Below are 6000 nucleotides of genomic sequence, written 5' to 3'. Positions count from 1 at the left end.
GAATCCCACTGTGTGCATAGCTCACACTTTGTCCTTCTTCCTGTTCATTGGCATTGGATGTTTCTGGTTTTTGGTGATTATGAATTGCACTGCTATGAGCATCCTTATATTTCTGTTAATGCACATAAGTCCTCTCTTCCCTTTGTTATATACCCAGGAGAGAAATTGTTGGATCAGAGTGTAAGCATGGTTTAATTCCAATAGGTAAAGACAAACATTTTTTTTTAAAGTGGTTGTACCCACATATTCCCACCACAAATATGTGAGAGTTCTAGCTGTTCCACAACCTTGCCAGTATTCAGTATCGTCATTTTAAAAAGAACTTGTCCCATCCAACTTATTAAAAAAAAAATTGGAAACACTAGGGCTGCCTGGTAGAGTGTGCAACTCTTGGTCTCAGAGTAGTGAGTTCAAGCCCCATGTTGGGCCTAGAATTTATTTTTTTTAAATATCAGAAAAAATTGTACCATTCTAATGAGTATGTAATCTCATTTGTGGGTTTTAATTTGTAAGAAGCATCTTAAAAGGAACATAGGCTTATTGGAATTTTTTGATATTCCCTTTTGTGAATGCTTGTTTCAGTCTCTTACACATTTTACTCTTGGGCTCTCTATCTTTTCCTTAATTATTTGTAAAATTTTTTATAATGTGTATTTTGGATTTGAGTCCATTATTGGATGCATGTATTGTGAATATATTTTTCCAGTCTGTGACTCATTTTTTCACTCTCTTAATGGTGTCTTTCATAATTTTAACATAGTTCATTTTATCAGTTACTTATTTTATGCTTGGTACTTTTTGTGTCCTATTTAAGAATCTTGTCCTGGGATTGAGCCCCGTGTCAGGCTCTCTGCTCAGCAGGGAGCCTGCTTCCCCCCCCACCCGCGCCCCCCTCTGCCTGCCTCTCTGCCTTATTGTGATCTCTCTGTCAAATAAATAAATAAAATCTTTTTTTTTAAAAGAATCTTTTGTCTACTCCCACTTTTTTAAAAATAGAAAATCATTCTTTTCAAAAGTAAATTATAAAAATATTAGAACAGATAGATTATCAGAAAGAATAAAATAATCACCTAGAATGATACCATCCAGTAATATAACCTCTATTAACATTTTGGTACATGTTCTAATACTTATAAATGTTTATACATATAGGTTTTTGGTGTTTTTTCTAAAAAAGTGGGATTATACTGTATTTATTTTTTAGTTAAACTTTTAAAGCATATTTTATATAAACATCAATAAACACTCATCCTCATAACCTGTAATGATTATATAATAACGCATCATATGGATCTGCCAGGCGTATTGTAAAGTTCACATAGTAATATGTGAACAAGCAATAACAATTACACTAAATGGAACTGTCTCAAGGACTGAGAATCATTTGAGACATCTACCAAGACAATGATATATAGTGTCAGAAATTCAGTCTTAGTTCTGCTGCTAACTCCATGGCCACGGCCATAGTCACTCAACATCTCTCCACCTTGGAATTCTCCATGTTAGAGAGGTCAGAACACATATTTCATAAAGCTTTCTCCAGCTTTGAGTGTCTGGGGATTTACCCATCACAGGGGCTGTTGCAATGTGTCCTTTCCTTCTCTAGTATTTTGAGTGACTCACTTGTAATCCAAACGATCTATTAAATCAGAGTAAACAAAAACCTTTGGGAACTGGGTGACAAGGTAGTCATGTCCTTGGTGCAGAATTAACGTAGGGGATATACATCACAGCTTTACCTAAAATCAGCTGTGGTTGTGTGATCCTAAGGGACTTCCCTGGAGAGGAGTTAAGAAATGAAACTTTTTTTTTTTTTTTTTTTAAATCAGAAGAGAGGTAGTTTACAGAGTTAAGGACTTTCAGGGGGGAAATCAGTGTTATGTTTAACTCTCCAAAATTGGGGATTTAAAAAGACACCAAAAGAGGTAAAAGCATTAAAGAACTTTTACTTAGATAGTTGAGCAGAGGAAATACTATCAGATGAATTACACTTGGAAATCTCTTTGAATTACTGGAATGACAATTAGGAGTCTGATTTGGACAGCAAAGGTCAGAAAATACAATTCTGGGTGGTGCTACTTGTTTGCCACATCATGTAAACCGAGCATCTCTCTGAACCTGTGGCCCCATCTACAAAATGAGGAAATGATAGTATCTTGTAAGCATGTCAAGATGATTGGGTGACAGAAGTGACTTGAAGCATGTAAAGCCCTTTAGCCCACCTCAGCATATGGTGAGTACAATTTATTTTGTTTCGCAATTTTTAAAAATCAAGGTAAAATTCATCTTCCATAAAATTCACCATTTTAAAGTGTAGGATTCAATGGCTTTTCATATATTCATAAGGTTGTGCAACAACCACCACTATCTAATTCCAGAACTTTTCCATCACCTCAAAAAAAAACCTTGTCCCCATTAGCAGATGCTCTCCATGACCCCTTCCTCACAACCCCTAACAATCATGGATTTACCTATTCTGGACATTTCATATAAATGGAATCTATAATCTGCTATCTTTTGTGATTGGCTTTCATTAGCATAAAACATTCAAAATTATTGCTATTATTGTTGTTATTCCTATTTCCTATGACTTAAATAGCTTGAGAACCAGATAGCATAATGGATATGGAACCTTTTGTAAAGAAGAAGTGGCTCTGGAAATCTAAGGACTGACTTCTCCATTGAGGTATTCAGGCTTTTGTGGGAACAGAGAGATCATCACAGGGACTTCCTAGAGGGAAAATAAAATCATAAAATTCAGAGGCATGACAGAACTGAAAATATCCTCTATAACCCAAAAATAAATTACCCGTTTGAAGAATGGTCAGCTAACTTTGTCCCTAAAGCTTTTTGCTCACTCAGTTAAATTCTCTTTGCTGTGCGATTGCCACCACCAGCCCAACTCATCCACATCCAAACCTTTGCACCACACAATGTCCCGATGGGGAACTTAGAGGCAGGGCTGTGGAAGGTCTTGGGAGGAGGGTCTCTACCATCTTCCACAAGCCAGCTGTCCATAATGGCCTCTGACCCATTCCAGAGGGTTGGCGGAGGTCACTAACAGATCTGGAAGCAGATACCACCTTTGATTTCTGATCTTGCCTTAATTGTGCTCTGGTATAATACAGCAGAAGCTTGGAGCCCATTTTTACTTTATTTGTGTGGATTGTGACTTATTTGGGAATTTGCCCGTTCAAATGGTCCTGCCCAAATGCAGATAGCAATTTAGCAACACTCAAAACTCCCAGGATTGTTAGCTCAGACTCTAAATAAAAAGTTTCTTCACTCGTAGAGCTAATTATTCTGCTTTGCATTGCCGTCCAGAGAACTTCTTGAAGGTTTAAGGTCTCCACAGAATCTTCTAGGAGTTTGTTGTTTGACTTCTCCTCCTCATGCCAGGTCACAGGTGACGTGGCCTTTACTGTAGTGTTACCAGGTCACAGGTGACGTGGCCTTTACTGTAGTGTAGGTTGTTGTAGGGTCTATAGGTCCAGGCTTTTGTCATGTGGTTTGGCAAGAAATGTAAGCATTTCCTACCAAGAGCCGAAGAAAGTTAGGAAAGATTGTTGAAATGCCTTTTCACTGACCTGTGTGTTGCTAGAGGGGTTTATCTCCTTGTTTGTCCCACCTTCCCTCTTATTTGAAAAAAAAATTTTTTTTTGAGGGGCTCCTACCTGGCTCCATCAGTAGACCATGTGACTCTTGATCTTAGGTTTGTGAGTTCAAGCCCACTTTAGGGGTGAATTTACTTTTAAAAATTTTTAAATTTTAAAATTTTTTAAATTTTTTAAAATTTAAAAATTTTTTGAAGTGTCTCAGGAAGCAGTATGGTTGTTAAGAGATAAGACTCTGAAGCCAGATTGCCTTCAAATTCTAGGATCACCACTTACAAATGACATTGGACAAGTTTTCTCATCTGTATAATGGGGGTAATCACAATAACTGTCTTACAGGCAGAAATGCTTATATTAGTTAATAGAGGTGAAGAACCTAACAGTGCCTATGACATAGTGCTATATATGTTTCTTGCTTATAAACATATCATATATATGGATAAAGAATAATATAACATCCAAACTTTTACACACAAATCTTAACATTATGATGTATTTACTTTAGATATTTTTATTTTTTAATTTTCTTTTTAAAGATTTTATTTAATTTTAATTTTTTTTCAAGATTTTCTTTATTTAGGGGCACCTGGGTGGCTCAGTTGGTTAAGTGACTGCCTTTGGCTCCAGTCATGATCCCAGAGTCCTGGGATTGAGGCCCGAATCAGGCTCCCTGCTCAGTGGGGAGTCTGCTTCTTCCTCTCCCTCTACCTGCTGCTTCTCCAGCTTGTGCTCTCTCTGATAAATAAATAAATAAAATATTTTTAAAAATTATTTTATTTATTTATTTGAGAGAGAGAGAGAGAGAGAGAGAGAGCACATACAAGCAGAGGGAGCGGCAGACCCATGTGGGGTTTGACACTGGGATCCTGGGATCATAACCTGAGCAAAGGCAGAGGTTTACCCAACTAAGCCACCCAGGCACCCTTAAAGATTTTTTTTTAAAGATTTTATTCATTTATTTGACAGAGAGAGATCACAAGCAGGCAGAGAGGCAGGCAGAGACAGAGGAGGAAGCAGGCTGCCTGCTGAGCAGAGAGCCCGATGCAGGGCTCAATCCCAGGACCCTGAGATCATGACCTGAGCCGAAGTCAGCGGCTTAACCCACTGAGCCACCCAGGCGCCCCTAAAGATTTTATTTTTAAGTAAGCTCTACAACCAACCTGGGATTAGAATCCAGAACTCCAGGATCAAGAGTCTCACCCTCTGCACACTGAACCAGCAAGGCGCCCCTAGATACTTTTAAAGATACAAAATATTACAGAAACAATTTACACACACCCACGTGTTGATCTCCCTTATTACAGTCCTTTCTTTTTCTGTCTTGAAATAACCATCTTCCTGAATTCATTACTTTTTATATGTTTTTAAAGATTTTATTTATTTATTTGACAGAGTGACACACAGCGAGAGAGGGAACACAAGCAGAGGGAGTGGGAGAGGAAGAAGCAGGCTCCCCGCTGAGAAGGGAGCCCGATTTGGGGCTCGATCCCAGGACCCTGGGATTATGACCTGAGCCGAAGGCAGATGCTTAACGACGGAGCCACCCAGGTACCCCTCTAATACGTTTTTTTTTTTAACTTTGTTTACTTATTTATTTATTCATTCCTTCATTTTTAAGTGACCTCTACACGCAATGTGGGACTTGAACTCATGACCCCAAGATCAAGAGTCACACGTTCTTCCAACTGAGCCAGCCGGGTGTTCCTACTTATTTTTAAAAGCTGGTATATATGATTCCATAAAGATTGTAAACTATTGTTTCACCTGTTTTTATACCTTATAAAAACACATCATATTGTACAAATTCTTCCACCACTATATTTTCCTTCAACCTCACGGTTTTGCGATTTACCCATGTTGCACATGTAACCAGTTCAGTTATTTTAATTGCTGTGGGTGTTTCATTTAATGATTATCTCACAATTGATTTATCCATTTCCCTGTTGATGGACATCAAGATTGCTTCCAATTTTTGCTCTTGTAAACATTGTTGCAATGAACATTTTGTGTCTGTCTCCTTGCCACATATTTTCTAGGGCAAATATCTAGAAATGGACTTGCTAGGATGTCAGGAAACCTGCCTCTTCCACTTTCCTAGACATTGTTAAACAGTGGTTGTGCTGAGGGATTGTCCCTATTTTTTTTTATAAAGATTTTATTTATTTGTCAGAGAGAGAGGGAGAGAGAGCGAGAACAGGCGGACAGAATGGCAGGCAGAGGCAGAGGGAGAAGCAGGCTCCCCGCCAAGCAAGGAGCCCAATGTGGGACTCCATCCCAGGACGCTGGGATCATGACCTGAGCCGAAGGCAGCTGCTTAACCAACTGAGCCACCCAGGCGTCCCGGGGTTGTCCCTATTTTAACTTTCCCCATAGCAAATGAGTAATC

Source organism: Lutra lutra, chromosome 6, assembly GCF_902655055.1.
Source record: "Lutra lutra chromosome 6, mLutLut1.2, whole genome shotgun sequence".
In the NCBI taxonomy this organism is placed as follows: domain Eukaryota; kingdom Metazoa; phylum Chordata; class Mammalia; order Carnivora; family Mustelidae; genus Lutra; species Lutra lutra.
The sequence above is the reverse complement of the archived record's forward strand: the minus strand, read 5'-3'. Positions refer to the sequence as shown.